This window comes from Poeciliopsis prolifica, unplaced genomic scaffold (assembly GCF_027474105.1).
Source record: "Poeciliopsis prolifica strain line A6 unplaced genomic scaffold, Auburn_PproV2 SCAFFOLD035, whole genome shotgun sequence".
Lineage (NCBI taxonomy): Eukaryota > Metazoa > Chordata > Actinopteri > Cyprinodontiformes > Poeciliidae > Poeciliopsis > Poeciliopsis prolifica.
In genome coordinates, this window is record NW_026562410.1 from 5,406,900 (window position 1) to 5,425,778 (window position 18,879).

The 18,879-nt window shown below is 40.0% G+C and overlaps 1 long non-coding RNA gene across 2 annotated transcripts; it reads left to right on the forward strand.

Annotated features, from left to right (window-relative positions):
• Nucleotides 1–590: 590 nt before the first annotated feature.
• LOC129374204 (uncharacterized) lies at nucleotides 591–4,512 on the forward strand. Of its 2 annotated transcripts, none has more exons than XR_008607471.1 (3): nucleotides 591–805; nucleotides 3,483–3,642; nucleotides 4,259–4,512. It is a non-coding gene; the product is annotated as an uncharacterized LOC129374204 (long non-coding RNA). The 2 variants fall into 2 exon arrangements; XR_008607472.1 differs by lacking the exon at nucleotides 591–805 and adding an exon at nucleotides 1,775–1,848.
• The last annotated feature ends 14,367 nt before the right edge of the window (nucleotides 4,513–18,879 follow it).

Below are 18,879 nucleotides of genomic sequence, written 5' to 3' on the forward strand. Positions count from 1 at the left end.
ATCGTCAACAAAAAAACAGAAACGATATTCTCTATAAAACAACAACAATAAAAATCCTTCCACTGCAACAAATGGAGAAGAGAATTGAGTCATTTTGTGAAACGAGAGGTCGCTGTGGACACGCGCAATCATTCCTGAACCTTAGCTCGTCGCTAAGTTTATATGCTGGATCTTAGCATGTAGCGTCTGGAAACAGCTAAGATAAGACAACATGCTTGATGGAGAATAGGAGAGATCCTGCTTTCATAGTTTTCCGGGCCCTCGAGTAAAAACCTAAAGTATTCTCACATTTAGCTGCCAAACATGAGACGCAGCCAACAAATAGATGTTTGTTTCCCACTTATGAAAGGTAGCTTTTTTACACCCAAGACCTTCAAACATCTGAAACAACTGAGAAACTCTTGACTTTGATTTTTTCAAAAGAGCTCGTTCTGGATGCTGAATGAAGTGTAACACTTCTCTGCCACAACAGCATTTTTGAGATTCCAGAGAGTGTGCATGGACGAGGCGGTCTCTTGGTTTAAAAAATATTTCTCAGACAGCCATTTAACACAGCGTGGTAAAAAAAAAAAAAAAAAGAAAGAGCTGAGGCCTGTGTGTGAGCAAATGGCTCTCCTGGCCTGCCTCTTCTCTCCACTCGCCGCTGATGGATTAACGCTCTGGACAGGTTTCAGCCCTATTGATCCCACCTGCCACGCTGCTCCCATCAGGCTGCAGTGTGTTTGTTTGTGTGCGGACGGACGGACGAGACAGAAGCGGGGGACAATGGGAGGCCTGGTCGAGGTTATCTAGAGCGAGGCCGCAGGTGAATAATTAGCATTTCGCCGTTAGCCTTAGAGGTACAACGGTGAGCGAGGGGGAATCTGAAAATGGAAATGCAAAAGGAAAACTTGGTGCGAGTTGCAGTTTTTGTGGAGTGAGTGGGAAGCATTTGTCCGAGTACAAGAGTAAATCTGCTTCTAGGCTAAATGAGGAATGTCTTGTTGTTTCAAGCAAGTCTGAGATGTGAATTTCAACTTAATGAGCCTGCTTAGCACGATGATCGCTTTGCTTTAATTTTAACAGAGGCAGTTGTCATTTAGAGAGTGAGCAAGGTTATTTTCTTTGATGTAGCAAGAGCTTATAGACTACAGGTTGAAATGAATCTTTTCTGACTTGAAGGAGGAGTACGTAGCTCCTATGAAAAATGTTTTTTTCTTTTAAATATTTGTTAAAAAGATAACTATGTTGTGACAGTATAATGTGCCTTCTCCATACGAGTTTGCTGTCATGGGAACAAATGCACTACTCCGTCAGAAACAACCAATCAGAGGCAGGGGGAGGGTCTTAACGCTGCCAATCACTCTTGTGTGCTGACTGCTTGTAATGTTCTCCTTTCTCACTGCTACAATTGTTTACCACTATGAAGCCTTTCACTGAATGCTAAGGCGAGTTAGCCTGGCCACCGATGACGGCAGATAAACTGTTTTTTTTTTTTTTTTTCTGAAGCGGTAAGTTGTTTCTTCACCATTAGTACGTTGAGCAGGACATACACGAGACTCACAGAAGCTGGAGTCTTGACCGCATTGTTTATCAATTAAAGTAAAAAATAATTTGACTCTCGATAAATTTCAGTTAATGTTAGCTTAAAAAAACAAAACAAAACAGACGTTCTTATCGCAAACATTATTTTTACTATTATACCCACAGTTTTTTTCCAAAAGACCATCAAAAAGAGAGTAAGTATCGTATTTATATTCTGAGAGGAGCTTTTTAAACTCTTATCAAAATGAACGTAATACTTTTCTGACGTCACGCGATCGTCAACCGGACGTTTCCTCTGGAAGAAGAAGAAAACGACAGGAAGTGGTGAGAAAACTTGAGGTTTTCATTGTTTCATTTAAGAGAAAAAAAAAACACAAATGCGAAGTTGGGGCGAGGGAGGTTGTCACTATTACCGAAATATCGTTTGCGCAAACCTGTAACGGAAACGCTCGCTAACGGCTGCTTAAAGTTAGCTTCTGTCAGGTCAGAAATCTCTCTCCTGTCAACAGGCGGAGGAGGCGCCAAGCTGCTACTAGATATTTTTGGGAAACCGCGTCGGAGTTGCTTCCCCTGTCGACAGAACCGCTTCACGAAGACGGCCCGGTTTCGCCGAGGGCGGGCCGCGTTTCCGTCGGCCGGTGTTTGGGATTCAGCGGCGGGAACTCGTTACTTCCGTGCGGCGGACTATCACCGCGCTCCACGCCGCTCCTATCTGACTAACTGATAAATAACACGGTCTGTCACAACGATAACAAGGTCAACTCAATAGGCTGACCAACAGCAACGTGTCGCCCGAAGCGGCGCGCGGTCACATCTGATGCCTGCGCTGACCTCCATGCTAATGAACAAAAACAGAGGGAGAGCGCGAGGAGGAGAAAGGAGCGAGCGAATGAATATGAATGGGAAGCAAATCTATGAGAAACACACACCTCCTTTAAATAACCCCCACCACCCCCTTCTCTTCCTTCGCCGCCTTTCCTCGCGCTCTCACCCTCCCCCCTCCGCGCTGTTATATTTTATTCTCCAACGCGTGGTGAATTTAATAAATATATGCAAATGTGTGCTGTGGAACATGACGAGTGTAAATCAGGCGAGGATGTTCTTTGAGCGCTGCCGAGATTGAGGCTGAGAGCTGACCCTGGGTTAATCATTTTTCACTTCCCTATCGCATTCAATTCTGCAGCCGCCATGCGTGCGTGCGTGTGTGTGCCTACGTGCCGCCGCGCGGAACGCGGCACGCTTGCGCGCGCGCGTGTGTTTGCATCTGCAGGCAACAGACAATGCATTTTAAACTTTGTATACATAATTAAGATCATATTTGGTTTAAAATTTATGCATAAAGAGGAAATAGAAAAAAACCCCAGACATACTTTAGGAAAATATTAAATCTGACTCTTGGCATTTCTCAAGTTTGCTATGGATTTATTTCCTTGGAAGTGTATTTGCACATTCGAATTGAAGTGACTGCGGGTCTCTCAAACTGCGCTTTGTTATTCTAAAGGGTTTAATGTAGCCATGAGAGGTCAGGGGATCTAACAGCGTTGAGTGAGCGCTCCCGCGAAGGCCTGTGAAGAAGTGTGCTCTGTCACTGCCACTGAGGCGCACATCCTCACTGCAGGAAACTATCTCAACTTGTAACTCCACTCCCTGACTGCTCCATTACAGATTTACTTCAATCTCTTGTTGTTGTTTTTTTTTTTTTTTTTGGTTTGTTTGTTTTTCTACCCCGCGGCTAGATTAATCGTTTGAGACAAACAATGCGGTGCTAGCGCGTTATCCGCAATCTAGAACCAGGTGTTTGGTGTGTAATTACTCCTCATGCCGTGCAACAACAAAAAACCTTCCCTCTTGCCCCCCCCCCTCCCCAAAGAATTTTCAACACCTCTTCCTGGATGGTTGGACTTGCCTTTTTCATGTGGAGATTTGTTTGTTTTAGCTAATCGTTTTTTGTCTTTCAGTGCAGGACTTTGCACAGTTGCTCTGAAGAGCTGCAGGAGGGATTACATGACTGACGTTTTTATGAGATGAAGCTAACCACAACTGCTGAGGCGAGACAGCAAACCTGCAATCAGGAAAATAGCAAGACACAATGTATTGAAATAGTATTATAATCAGAAGGTGAGTAGAATCCCATTCCAAAACCATTTGGTTTAAAGGAACAGTGGTATATTTTCCAGCAACATAGTGTCATTTTATAGCACAATGAAGTAACTATGTTACATTGAGATGCTGTACATGCTTTATACATCACATATGAAATCGGGCCTCTGTCTCTTTAAGAAACTCCTGCTCTTTCTGAAACTCCGCCTTCAGGAAGTCGTCACAACAACGCTCCTCTGTTAACCCTTTAACAACGTTTTTACCAGCACGGCATTGAGAAGAATAACTAATGACAAGCCTCCACTTTAGATGTTTTTATTGTTTTTGCTTAAAACTTTAAAGTTTGTATGTGAAACAGAGAAGAAGGTTTATGTTTCACATTTTTAGCGCAAACAAGGCCTTAAGCTTTGATTGACTTTCATCGCCACAGCTTGACCAGTTGCATTCACAATAATGAAAAACCCAATGCGCGCTTTTACCTCACGGCTTCGATCTCACTCAGCAAATTGGATCATATTCATTTGAAGTAACCAAATTGGCAACGCAAGAAAACAGAACAGAGACGAGCATGCCCAATAGAAAATGAGACAAATTAACAAATCCTCTTTATCTTCTTCACAACCGTGTCAAACAGATAAAGACTGAGCGTTGTGCTTCCCTCGTTCCGGTGCCGCTGTGGCTCCGGGTGATAGAGTTCTTCTGCTGCCGTCGGAAGCGCCCGTCCTCACTTCCACCCGTGTCTCAGAGCGTCCTTGGACGAGAGACGCTGCGATCAGCGGGCGACTGAAGAAGACAAAGCTCTGCATAGATGCAGAAACGCTTGTAGAATAGAAAGAAGAGCAAAGCGATTGACGTTGTGGAGCAAAAGCCTCCATGAAAAAGCTGCATAATGGCTAATAATTTACAATAAAAATTATGTCTCAACATCTTGAAACCATTTGATATTTATGTTTGTCTTTCCCAAATGAGGAGTTACGATCCAGTCCAATCTCCCATGTCTCCTTTCGCCCAATTGACCCGACTTCCTGTGGTTTTATGTCAATTTTGTGAGACGTCTTATCCAATAGGATTACAATATATTTTATTGTAATTGTTGGTTTAATAAGGTTATTTAATACTGAATATAAAATAACCTTTTTATTGTAATAGGTTTAGACTGGTATAAGATTCCTGAGTCAAAAAATTTAATTTCTACATAAATTTTCTAAAAGCTAATTGTTATTATTCAAAGCAGAACAATAATACTTATTCACACTGCTACTAGTATAGTGTAAGGTATTTATTATACCACTTGTATGAAATAAGGGAAATGTCACTTGGTTTTATTTAATTTCAAAATAATCAAAAATATAGAGACCAACGAAATTAGTAGTCGTTTTCAAAATTCTTGTTGCGTAGATCATCATATCGTTGAGATTTTGCTCCGTATAGAGCAACAACAGGTCTACAGAGAAGACTCCCAATCATAATTTTCTTAGGTTGTTCAGGTCTGGGATCAGGAAAAAGGCAGCTAAAATCTCTGCAGACCCCACATATGCTGGACACAAGCTGTTCAGACTTTCCCAGGATCTTTTCTCTACTGAATGCTCAGACCATGTATTCATGCTAATTCATCTGTGTCTTCCCCTTTGTCAAAATAATGCCTGCTTAGATATTTACAGAAAAATCTTTTGTTCATGTGTGCCTTCCTGTATATGTATGTTTAAAATGTTTTCATTGAGAACAAATGCGTCAAACTTCCCGTTTGTGTGCGCAAGCTTGTGGAGTAACGCCGACTCTGACAGCAACAAGCTGTTTAATTGGCTGACCTATTTGTCAATAGCTAGCCTGCGAACAAAAAAAAGCGCTACATGTAGTTTATGAGACAAAATGATAATAATAAAAGTGATAGACCAGCAGATACCTTCAGATTTTCCCAGATTTTATTTGAAACGCATCAACTCTATCAATCAATCTATCAAATTTTATTTGCATTGTCCATGCTTCACATCGTAAAAACACAAAAACAAATTGAATCGAATCATTACATTTTTCCAAGTGCTGCCATTGCGCACCAAAAATGTTGGTTAGTGTCTCGTTTATTATGGTGCAAATAAGAAATTATATATAATTTCAGCATCAATAAATATTTATTGAGAAATAAATAACAAACAGCCAATCAGCTTCTTCAGAACAAATTGAGGGAAAAGTATTACATACCTGCGTCTAGGTGAGATTTACGTAAATAGCTCGCACATCCAGTCCTTGTGAATGCTCACTCCATTGTTGTGTTCATTATGTTTTTACCTCCCTGAATCCTCTTGAGACACGTTTTACCGCTGCAACAAAAGAAGAATGACGACATCTGTGCTTTATAAGGAAATGGAGAGCTTTTATTGTGTTCATCTGAAATGGTACGGTAATCTCTCCACGGCCAATAAAACCAGACCCGATAGCCCGGTTAAAGTGGCCCGCAAGATTTTTAGGAAGGACTCCGACCCAAGTCTCTGGGCCTTTATGACAGGCAGATGCTGAGACAGGCAGCCTGTGTCATGCTACGTTCAGACGGTTCCCTCTTTACAGGTTTTCAGCCTCTTCCCTCAGGCCGTAGGTAAAAAAGAAAAAAGCATCTGTGAGGAAAAAAAAAAAACAATAGAGATGGAGTCTCTGTTATAGCTGCTGCTATTGGAATGCTTAATAACATGAAGCCAGGAGTGTTTTTTGTCTGTGTTGCCGTACGTTACACTTTGCTGATGCCGAATGATCACACTCGGGCATTTCTGGGTTTGTGTTTCAGTGAATGGAAATGCTGTCAAACAATTTCCCAGTGGGGGGGGGAGGGAAGTAAAATGACGTTCAGTGACAAAGATATTTGATATTACCTGGTCAGGGCGACGTTCTGGTTTATGACTTAAACAGTTGGATTAGCAAGCAACCATACTTTTCTAGATACCTGCTAAAACAACTTACTCCTGTACGAATCAACTTAAAATAAGATTGTTAATCTAAAAAAAAAAAAAAAAAAATGCATAAAGTGTTTTTGATGGGCTAATTTTACAACCCAAACTGTTTTTCAGTAAAGTGCTTATTACAGTCAGCTGACGTCGTGCGTCGCAGCAGGTTGGAGAGGGGCAGCACTCCATCAAGCATTCCTTAGTGAAAACTCCCAAGAATTGAGATAAGTGCGCTGGCATCTCCATAAGGACCCGTCACAGAGGAACAGTGTGACAGAAAATGTTTGCAGATCTGAAACCTTCGTTTTTAAGTTCCTATCCCTTGATGCCAGTAATTGAACAAGGCCTTTATTAGTGATAGGAGTGGAACAGTACATGTATGACATGACTTAATAAACTGTGATTTACCACTATACCCCTATAATTACTATGCTACTAACTGCTACTACTTAATAATAATTAATGAAAAATATTCATTTTGAGTAACTCACATTTTCTTTAGTTTTTTGTTTCTTATCTGTCACTGAGACATTCCCATCCTTCTGTCCCATCAGTCCATTAAGATGATCCAAAATATGTTACTGTCCTTTCCTCCTTTCCTATATGATAGCTTACCACATGTTGCATCTAAGGAGCTCTTTGTAATAATGATGTGCAAACTAATCATGCTATGATGACTGAAATTCAGTTCATCATGCAGATCTTTTGGAGCTGATTTTGAGCGAGCGGTAAAAACACTGAACCCCAGGCCATCCCATCTTCTTCATCGTTTGACATGATTGGATCAACTTACACTTGACAAATCCCGACTATAGCCGAAGTTGTGCAAACTCAAAATTTACACCAGCACATTAAACATGGTTAATGGCCCTTTTTAAAGGCAGAGTTCTTGTTGTAACACTGATCTACGTGAGCCGAACACTGAGCAAAAAAAAGTCTCCGTATCTCACTTTATCACCTCCAGTAAGCCGTGAGTTTAGAGGCAATTAGCTTCCCTGTTGTTAGATTTAGGTTTTTAGCGGCTAATAATTTCTGCTTTTATGAGATAACTCACAAATAATGTTTATTCTTTGTCTTCTTTATAGGGGACTTCTGTTAATTTGTTGAGTGTGCATCCGGTGAGAAATGGGATGTTACTGAAAGCGGTTATCTTACTGATCCAACGACCAACAAAGCGTTCTTAGCATCTCCACATTTTGACTCTACGATGTAAGCAGAATACGGGCCGATCACTGAACGCAACGTCGGCTGCAAATCCAAAGGAGACTGTCCATGGTTCCTACGTTCTAACAAGGTAAGAAAATGGTCTTCTGTGCTTCAAACGCTGCATCTAAAGAAGAAGAAAACACAATTTTTATAGGAACACAGCAGTAGTGTTAAGTTTTGTTTCAGAGGAAATAAAAACAGGAAGCTGACAATTTACACTTACATTTTTGCTGTAAACTTCTATTTTACCACCATGATATCATGAAAGCTTTGAGCTTTATGCAAAGTTTTATGATTCCAGAGGAAGAGGCCGAAGTTAGTTAGTTTCTAACTTTGTCCTTTGTCTTACTTTAGGAGCTTTTGCGAGTCGCGTTTTAAAAGCGGTCGCGATGAGAGCAGAGGAGGAAGAAAAAGGTTAAAGCTTTAATTAGATGCCTCTTCCACAATATCAAACGCTCTCTTACTCTAAAGAAAATCAGAGCTGGACTCGTTAAAGGAATATTCATACATTCAATCTGCTCAAGTGTTTATCTGGAAAAATATGAACATACAAATACCTTAGAAGCTTCGGGTATTGATTAAAAGAGTTGTCGCTTTTGTGTACGTCTGTAATCTATGAGTTACAAAACAGATTTATTTCCATGCAATAAACGTACATTATGATGTGGTAGAAAATATATTTGGCAGATAGAAGTGAAAATAATCTTTAAATGTTCAGTAAATAACATCTACTTAATTAGAACTAGTACAAAACAAATACATCTCTCAATTTTCACATAAGTTTTGACAAATTATTAACTTTTTATTAAATGTCTGGAAGCATATATCCTGTACTTATAATGCGTTTGTTGTTGTCATGTCATTGAAGATCCTGATGATGCGATTTTTTCTATTTAATATATTCTAAATGTTTTTCCAGCAGAGATGGGGATTTTTTTCATTACCATACAATCAGACACTTCTCAAGAGCCACCATAATTATTTTTAATATATTCAACTGTTGGAAATTTCGCAACTAAATTTGAAAACATTTGAAATACAAGTGTTTGTGTGTTTTTCTCGAAAATGTCAGCAATTTATATCAAAATTTGTGAGTTTTTTGTTTTTCAAGCAACTTTTGGACGTTTCAAGCTCTGAAGTTTCCCAGTTTTTTATAGAAAATGTCTGAGATTAATCTGAAAATTTGTCCTTTTTTTTTTCCTACCAAATTTTTTTGACTCTTTCAATGAAACGCACAAGTTTTTTCTAGAAAATTTCTCAGATTAATCTCAAATGTTCTATTTTTTTCTAGCAAAGTTCTTTTTATTGTTAGAAACCTCAAAATTTCCAATTTTCCTCTCGAAAATTTCCAAGTTTTGCTTCTTTCTATCCACGGTGGCGCTAACACGCCGTTCTTTCTATTCAATGTGTGTTTATGCTGCACACAGCAACAATATATGAATTTAAAGCTCTTGTACCACATCTTTACAAGGGCTGCGGGTAAACGTGGGATGTGCTGTAAATGATAAAAATCCTTCAGGTGGAATTCGAGGTGTGAAAAGTCGGGCTTTGTTGGCTGCCCTCGAGTGTCGGCATGGTTTCTGTCGGGAGCAGAGATCACTTTGTGATTTTGCTGCTGATAAATTCCTTCGTTTGCTTTTCAAAGCAGAGGAATGTGTCTCCTCATCAAGCAGAGCCTCCATGTTCTGAGATTTTGGCCCGTTTTGCTTACCTCTTTTTTTTTAGGCTTTAGAAGTTTTTTGCTGAGTTACCGAGAGGAGCAAATTTTCTGGGAGAAATTCCGAATATAAATGACAACCTAAACGTTTGTTTTCTTGAGGATGAGACTTTATCGGCAACATTTAAAATCCATACATTTCCTATTCAGCATATCCAATCAGTTGGTTAAATGGGATTACGTTGCGAAAACATGTCCACAACCTGATTGCTAATTGGTTTCTCTAAATTGTCCTTAGATATGATGAGTGTGTGTATTAATGGTTGTTTGTTATGTGTGTTTCCAGCTGCATTTCCACAAATCAGAACTACACAATTTGAAATTTCAAAATTAAATTTGCTTAATTCTTAGAAAACGTTTTACTGCTGGGATGGTAAGGGTTATTTTAGTTGTATCCAAATTGGTTTAGTTTGCAACAATGGAACGGAAACACTTATTTCTTTATTTCTTTTATTGTTTTTAACGCATCACACGACCGACAACCAGGAAGAAGAAGACAACAGGAAGTAGCTGGAGGATGATATATTTTTTTAATGACTTATCTCATGAGCAAACTTATTCACATGGGATTTTAATGGAATTTTAATCAAGTTTCTTGTTTTAAACACAGCAGTTACAAATTTCGCCATTAGCTTTGAATTAGAATTTCAAACCCCTCCTTAAGTAAATGCTATGCTAGCTTTTGAAATATGTTTACTGTTTGGTTTTCTTGTCAATAGTTCTTATTTATCATGCGTAAGAGTAAAATAATTAATTGTTCTCAAATTTTCCCCAAATATCTCTAAATACTGTTAGCAAGGCAACTTCGGTTTAAGCTAGCTAGCATGGTATTGGTAACCTTTGATGGAGGTTTGACGATTGAGGCGTTCACTGAATCAGACAGACACTTCATGCAGAGTTGTGACTTTTACCTGGGAAAGCTGAAAGTTGATTGTAGCACAACCTTTTAGGTGTGCACAGTATTTGTCACCAGGTCATGGAGAACAGCCGTCACGTCACAGGAAAACGGATGGTTTGTTGTTTTTTTTCCCCTTATCTGCTGATCGGATTCCCACTACCCAAGACTTAAAAGTAAACACATACCATAAATACATTTAGGTTTTGAATTATTGGGAAGGATTCATCAGTCTTGTCATCATTTCCCATGTAAAATTGATGATTGTCTTTTTCACTATCAGTTATATTTACAAATATATCCAGTGAAAAACAGTTTGCGTGTCAGTGTGTTTGGTGGTTTCTTTCCCGGTCAATCAATTAACAGCCTCAGAAACTAATGACAATTTTAAATTAATTCATCACATCGTTGGGAGATTCCAGGGAACCAGGTATGTGGAGGAAGGAGTTGTTTTGGCCGGCAGGAATGCTTGCAGGGGGTGAAAGGTCAAATGTGACGTTTTTATGTGCGCTACATTGTTTATTCAATAAATAACATTCAGAAATATTATCAATCTAGAGAATTCACCGTTAGATCACTGGTTAACAATTTAATCACTTGTGTTCAAAGCAAAAAAAAAAAAAAAAAAGAAGAAGAAAAGATCAAAACATGGATAATAAAATAGTGGCTCCCCAAATCTAATTAGTAACCTTTGACCAGACATGGAAACCGCTACAACTTAATGACTTCACATGGCATCTTTAATGAACTGAGTTTTACTTTGAAATAATATAATGAACTTTGATGTTACAGACACGAGAAGACGAGCTGCGCATCGTGACCTCTGACCTCTCGCACAGTGACCAGTGACCTGGTAGAGACGGGCTCTGTTAGGTTCAACATGTACAAGCACAAACAGCAGCAGGGTGAAGGATACGCTCTCATTGTCAGTGCAACCTGCAGAAACATGATTGGATGGACAGATTTTAAATTGCTTCAAATTTCAACTTTAGCTCCTTCTGACGACCATTATTTAGTAATATTTTTCTCTGTGTTTTTTTGTGATTATTTTATGAATCTATACTTACTTATGCTAACAGTACAAGTTTGCCCAAGTAATTTAGTGATGTAATAAGCAGAAAAATATTTTCTGTTACGCTGGATGTTGAGACGCTAGAATAAGATGAAGGCTATTTCTGTTATGACGTCATTTATTGTGAACTTTGACCTGCTGACGAAGTTTAGCACAAGAGCCTAGTAATACCTGTTAGCACTTTTCTCTGTGGTCTGATTTATCCACGCCACACTTTCATTAGTAAAGCTGTTGATCGGCAGGCGTTGTGCTTTGCTCTCGGCAAATCTTTTTTGTCACGTTTATTGTAGTGACGCCGTTTGTTTTCCTCGGCCTCAGACTAATCCTCGGCCCTCCTTGAGGCGAGTGTGTCACCTGTGAAAACACTCCAGGAGATCCTCGGGAGCCCGCGCGCACACGGCCTCGCTCTCGGCGCCTCCGCCGCTCTCCGGCATCGATTGGCCGATTCGTCGCCACGGGCTTCTTCGCTCCGCTCTTTTCAAACGACTGCGCTTCTAATCAAACATAATTTACTCACTATCTGAGCGCTCTCCACAGCCCCGCTCACCCTCACCCGTCCTCACCCTCGCCCCTCCCACCCCCACCCGACCCCTGGTAGCCCCTAGCCCAGGGCCTGTTGCCAAGGCAACTGGCATCTAATTTCTGAAGTGTCAGTTTGCATTATTGTCTTCACGCTTTCCAGCAATAACCTCTCTCCTCTTTCTCTCTCTGGCCTGTTTGTCGTTTCGGCGCAAACACACACCGATACTCAAACATGCAGCAGACACACACACACACACACACTTTCTCTCTCCCTGCTTGTTCTGTGCTTCCTCTATGGCCTCTTGCACTTTATCCTTTAGATATATATATATATATATTTTTTTCAGAGCAGTCTCCTTGAATTCCTTCTCTTTCACACAAACAATGCAACCCAAACAAAACATCATGCATAGAATATGCGCCGCGACTGCAGAAGAAAAGCCACACCAAACATTACACTCGCTCTGAGTCTGAACAAATCCAGAGAAAGAACACCTGGAAAACGACGCGGCGCCACTGCACATGTGCATACAATACAATAATAATAATAGAAATGTGTTCAGGTGGGAGGTAAGAATGGATTATAATAAATAAACAGCAAAGAAGACTGGTGATGTTGATATCAGACTGCAACGTTTGTGTACAGATATTTGTAAAAAACAAATCACAGTTAGACGACTATTTGTCATTTTGTGCTAATTAATCGCTGTTTGATATCATAAAAATTGATCAGTCCCAATTGATGGGAGAGTTCTCTATATCAGAACTTATTCAATAAATGTGACTTCATCTCACTTTTTAGCACATTTTCCAGAAAAGCCAAGAACCACCTCAAGCAAGCGTCAAATTCTTTTGGCAGTTGTTTCGAATTTCACCGTTTCCGTCAACCTTTCTGTAAAGCGATACTTCAAAATTTGCACCAAAAAAAAAAAAACATTGATAAAAGTACAACGGAAATCACTTCAATCACTTCACTTTGAAATCTCTAAACACTGCACCCGTTTCATTATATCCAGTCAGTAAAGAAGAAAAAGGAGATGAACTTCTGATTTTTGGTTTGAAAAAATAAAAATAAAAATAAAAAAACTGGCAGGAAAAAAATAATAATCGCACTGAAAGAAAGAGGAGCTCAGGTGGGTGCTTGAAGACAGTGAGGTGATACCACAAAGTGAGCAGCGGACTCATAAAACAGTTACGTTAAGTGGAGCGTTTTTGAAGGTCGTAAGTGAGTACTACCTGTGATCACATTCTTATTAGAAACTGAGAACATTGTGAAGTGTCTCCAGTCGCCGCAGTCTGAGGATGTGCGTGAACGTGTGAGAGTGCTGATGTCGGAAAAGAGGGAGAGGTGGAATAAAAGGTACCGCTCGCCTGTCTGGATGTAGGCAGCAGAAAGACGAGGCAGGAGTGAGAACACATATTTTAAATCACTACAAAGTGTTGGAGAAGACTGGAGAACCAATTTGTTGTTTTGGCAACTGAGTGAGCCCAGTCTGAGGCTGCGAACTTTATTCTTAAGTTAATCCGGCTGCTAAGGAGAACCAAGATGGCGCAAATATTGGCTATGTCACCTTGTAGCACCAAGGACATAGCATATTTATACCTAGCATAGAGTGTGAGTGTTATTACTGACCTCACTAAAGATTTTCTGACCTGCCAAGCCGTCAATGAACAACGAGACAAAGTAACATACAAATGAGCAAGTTTACTGCTTTAAAACTGAAACGTTATTCATAAAAAAAAATTACATTTCTAAAAATTATGATATAAATTAAAGTCAGCATAGAAAAAACATCCAATTCAAGGGTCAGTGCTGCAACTAACAATTATTTCCATAATCAGTTCATCTATCAATTATTCTGACGATTAATATATGAATTGTACAAAAGAACTAGCACATTATACAGATATTTAATTTAACTACTTAGCATTTTTTTATACAATACTGGAAATATATTAAAAGAGGTTGCTATGAGATTGGATTTTATTGCCTAACATTCAATCTTATAGCAATTCCTTAGTAAATCTCTAACCTATCGGTGGCATTGTTCAAGCCTAAAATATCCTCTCAATGCTGAATATGTTGCAGTGATACAGACGTCCACACCGTTAATGTCTTTGTCCACGTCTCTAAAGAAGTTTCATGAATGATCAGGCATTCTTGAAGCACTTGAATGGCTATAATACCACTTTGCACCAATCTGATGGTTGCATAACCTAAATAACAGATTAAAAATAATAAATATCTTCATTGTTGAGCCCATGTGGCTTTTTATTCCATAATTTATCAGTAAATAATTTTTTTTATATGAAAACGTTGCTTACTTTGTCACTATATGGTTTTGCAATGCTATTAATTAGTTACAGACCAGGCAATTAACTCAAACATTTTAAGTCCCACCACTAAAAAAAAATAAATAAATCTTTCTTTTTTTGCGTGTCTGTTTATATTTTGTGAAAAGAGGAAAAACTCAGATCTACTGGATGAAATGCCTCAGTTTTTGCTCAGACGTGTTATTAGAGCTATTTGCTTTGCAAATGAGATGGAGCAGAGACCAGGTGCAGCCCAAGTGCAAAATTTCCATCACCATCAGAACGATGTTAGGAGTTGTGACTCTATGCATCTTATATTGTAGTTTTTTTTAAACCAGGGCTAAAGTTGACCCAGCCAGAAGGGTGTCAATAATGACAGCAGTAAGTTTCTCTTACGTTGTTGCGTTTATACGGTTGAAATATGTATGTCAATATCTGTGGGTGATGATTTTTTTTCTAGTTTAATATTCGCTGCATACCCATTTCCTGCATAAAGAAGATGTGAACAGTAGAGAAAGAACAAACCAAACTTTGCTATGATTTTTAGCACCAATAAAGGAAAAAGCTGCAAAGGCTACCAGGGAGAAAAAATATAATTATCACAACTCTTGGCCATGAGTTATGTCGTGGCCACGCATCGAATAACTTCTTACCACAAGTTGGGGGTTTTTGTTTCTTTTTTCCACGTCACCAGATTGGCTTCACAAAACCCCCCCAAAAAACTACATGTTAAAAAAGCAGTTTTTGTTATCAAGGACAAAAATGACAGTACATTATATGAAGGAGCTCTTGGGCGTATTTTTTAACACATAATAAGACCTTTATTTGCAACAAAATGTGTTAGCATAACTTTTCGAAGGCTATAGAAATATTTTAAGGATTTCAGCCGCATTCAAATATCTCTTCAGCGGCTTACGGATGCTTTACTGTGAGATTTGCTTTGGAGTTCTTCGGGGCGTCGGAGCTCAGCCGCGCTTGTTGTTGAGTTTTGTCAAAGAAACTAGATGTGCCGTATCTGTTCCCCCCAAAACCCCCCTTTCTTGATGCGATACCAGCTATCTCTGTTTGGACTTGTGAGAGGAGGCCTGTATTATAAACTGGGACTCCAAGGCAACATTAATCTCTCTAAACAGATGTCTGGATATAAATATGCAGAATGCTCTTCTGGTATGGAGAAGCGCGTCTCGGTGTATGTAAACAGTCAGTGAGGGGAAGAGAAATATGAACAGAGAAATCTACAAACCGCAAAGCCACTGACTGGTCGGGCGGCGACAATTTCAGTTTGATGGGTTACGGCGAGGAGTTCGGCATGCGGATGAAACAGGAAGTATTCCCCAGAGAAAGGGGTGTAAAATCATGTTTCACTGCGAAGTTATATTTGGTGTGTGGCTCTGGAAAGTAAAGTGCATTTTTACAACTCATTGCATAATATCGGTCAGCGGACAGAGCGACGTCTGTAGTCATGAACATGTTTTTTTGCTTTTTGATTTGCAACTTTTCACGCATGGTGGAGTACTTGACTGTGACAAGGCAGTAACTGCATCCCCACTGACCATGTAATTGCTCATTGTGACATTTTAAAAATCAATTAGCGCAACGGAAATGGGAATTTTGTCAAACAAAAAATTTTGGTGCAAGGATGATGTGGGGGTTTTTTTGGCCGTGTCAACGAAAATCTCGTTTCATCGCGTGGGTCACATGATCAACAAGACAACAGGAAGTAGAGAGAGAATTGTGGAGCGACATGTTTTTTTTTTTTTTTTTGACGGCTTGTTGTGTGAACAAACTTATTAACGTGCAGCTTTAATCGCGTTTCTAATTTAATGGAAACACCTCAGTTGCGAAATTGTGGGTTTTTTTTTATATCAGCGGAGTTTTGATAAAGTTTTTCTCACTTCTGTAACAAAAATGCTGCTATAGAACAAAGGATTTTTCTTTTCCTTTCTGACATTCAGAAAGGTAAATATGATTTCAGTCCATAGTCTACATTGTAAATTGACACACAAAAAAATGCTCGTACATGCCTAATTTCTGACTATGTATTTGTTCTGTGCGTTGCATTTTGGACTCATCTTGGTATTACTCCTTGGTTTTGTTTAGCTGGGTCCATTCTGTTTCTCCTGCCCCTGTCATTTTACACTTCTGATTTCCTCCCAGCTCTGCATTCACTGATTAAACTCAGCTGGCGTCTCTGACTCAATGCCATCTCCGCAGTATTTCATCTCCTCAGCTTCAGTCGCTCTTTGTTGGATTCTTCAACTCTTCCTGTCCAATGTTGCTGAGAGGATTTCCCGGAGGCGGAGTTTCAGGAACAGCAGGAGCTTCTTAAAGAGACGGAGGCCTGATTTCGAGGAGTAAATCATGAAGCCGAATTTATTTCAAGTCATATTTAATATGTAAAGAACCACTGAAGTTGACATTTTGTCAACGTCAAGGACTGATTGTGCTGCAAAACGCCTGGAAAATACATAATACTGCCATCTTTAAATTTGACATTTTCATAAAACCTTACAAAATTCTAAATGATCTGAAAACATGTTTTTATCTCCAACACACTCCTACAAAACATTGTACAAGTTGCACTATGTCATTTCTCCAAGGAATAAGCAGATATTTAAACATAGTTGGTCAATAATTCGTGGAAACCGCGACTCGCCCAAAGTTTGAATCCATTCAGTTTCAGTTTTCAGGCGCTTTTTTTCCCCCCTCTCATATTTGGACACCTTTTTTGCCTTCACATCTCTGAATAATCTGAGCTTTACCTCATGCCCCTCTCTTCAAACCACATCCTGGTTTGAAGAGAGGGGCTCGTCTCCGACGTCGCCCCTTTCCAAGCCACCAAGTCCACAGTGCAGGACTGAGCCGTAAGAGGCCTCCCAGGACCTGGAAGGTTAATATTTGAAGGAGCGATGGCTCATAAATATGAGCAAAGGGACTTTTAATTAAATAAGCACTTCTTAAATATCCTCCTGAGCCCGCTGCTTTTGTTTAAAGATGAGTGATCGACTGCTATCTCTCCGGGCAGGACCATTAGTTTCGCCACTCCCCGCCATACTCCAGCCGTCCCCACTGTCTTTCTATTTTTCCAGATCTGTCAACATCTCTCCTCCCTTTCTCTCTCAATTCCCCTTCCTGCTCTCACGCCTCTCGCTCTCCTTCCTTCCCCGCCCCGTCTTTCCAGCCCCCTCCCTCCTTTTGCGTGCGCCTGCTGTCAGCTCCCTTTTCCCTTTTCTGTTTTCATCAGTCCACGTCCCTGAGCCTCTCTCAGGAGGCCCATATTTCTCTGAGCTCGTGACAAGGTAATGAGGCCATGCTAAATCCTGCCACGCCCTGGAGCTACATCAGAAGGTGGGGTTAGGCGGGGGGGGGGCAGGTCGTTTCCCGCCTGGCCTGGCCCGGGCCCTGCCCTGCCGGCCCGCCCGCCCGGCTGAACGTCTACTTCGGCTTTCGCATCTGTCAGCACCTGCTCTGCGAAGAAACTTTTCTTTTTTAATCTCCAAAACTATGAAAAGTAACATAAAAAAAATCTTGAGCAAGTTCATATAATGAAATAACTTTTTTTTTATTTTATTTTTTTTCTTATTATTATTCCTCTCTTTCTTTCGTTCCCTTCTTCTTCCTCTGGAGCTGTAGAGCAGCAGCAGCCTGACACGGTCTGCTGACTTCTAGCTGGAAGATGGGGATCGGCAGGGGAGCTCAGTCTGGCTGTGGGCAGCTGAGCCACACACACACACACACACACACACACACACACACACACACACACACAACACACACACACACACACACACACACACACACAAAGAAGCAGGTATGCAAGGCCACTGTGGGTGTAAATGTGTCTGAACACTTGTACTGTGTCATTCTTTACATTTTTTTCTGAGCGGGTTATCCTTGTGCTCGCATGAAAGACGGAAATCTTCATATACCGGCATAAACTGCATATATAGGCAGCAGGCGAGTTCTGTGTGTGTGTGTGTGTGTGTGTGTGTGTGTGTGTGTGTGTGTGTGTGTGTGTGTGTTTGTATTGTTCTGCTATGCATTGAAGCTTCCCATGTTCGACCGTGACGTTCTTCCTTAATAGTCTGTCAAGAATCTGTAAAGTTTTGCAATATTTGTAGCCGTGAGGTACAAGATGAGCGTGCTGCATTTCACACCATCATTTTGTGAAAAGCAGGGAAAATTCTACAAATGTTCATGAAACAAACCCAATAAATGAATATAAATTTATTTTCTTGTTATTTGGGGGAGTCATTGGGGGGTTTACAGTGAAACAACTATTGTTGCTGTAACTTTTTGTGTCACTGTTGGTCCAACATTGTAATTTAGACCTGGACGTGACATTTCAGTGTAACACAATTGTAAGCGTTACAATCATTACCAATGTAATGTTTGTTACATTGGTAATAAATGTAACATTTGTATCACATTGAAAGAATGTTTGCAGATAAAACAGGTTTTGTACAATTTAATTTAGCAAAAACGATGTGTTGGGTTATCCAGAAGTCTTCTTTCAAACAGTCGGTTAGCTTAGATTAAACAGAGCAACGGCACGAGCAAAACACTTTTAAAGATTATTGATTAAAGTTTCGTTTTT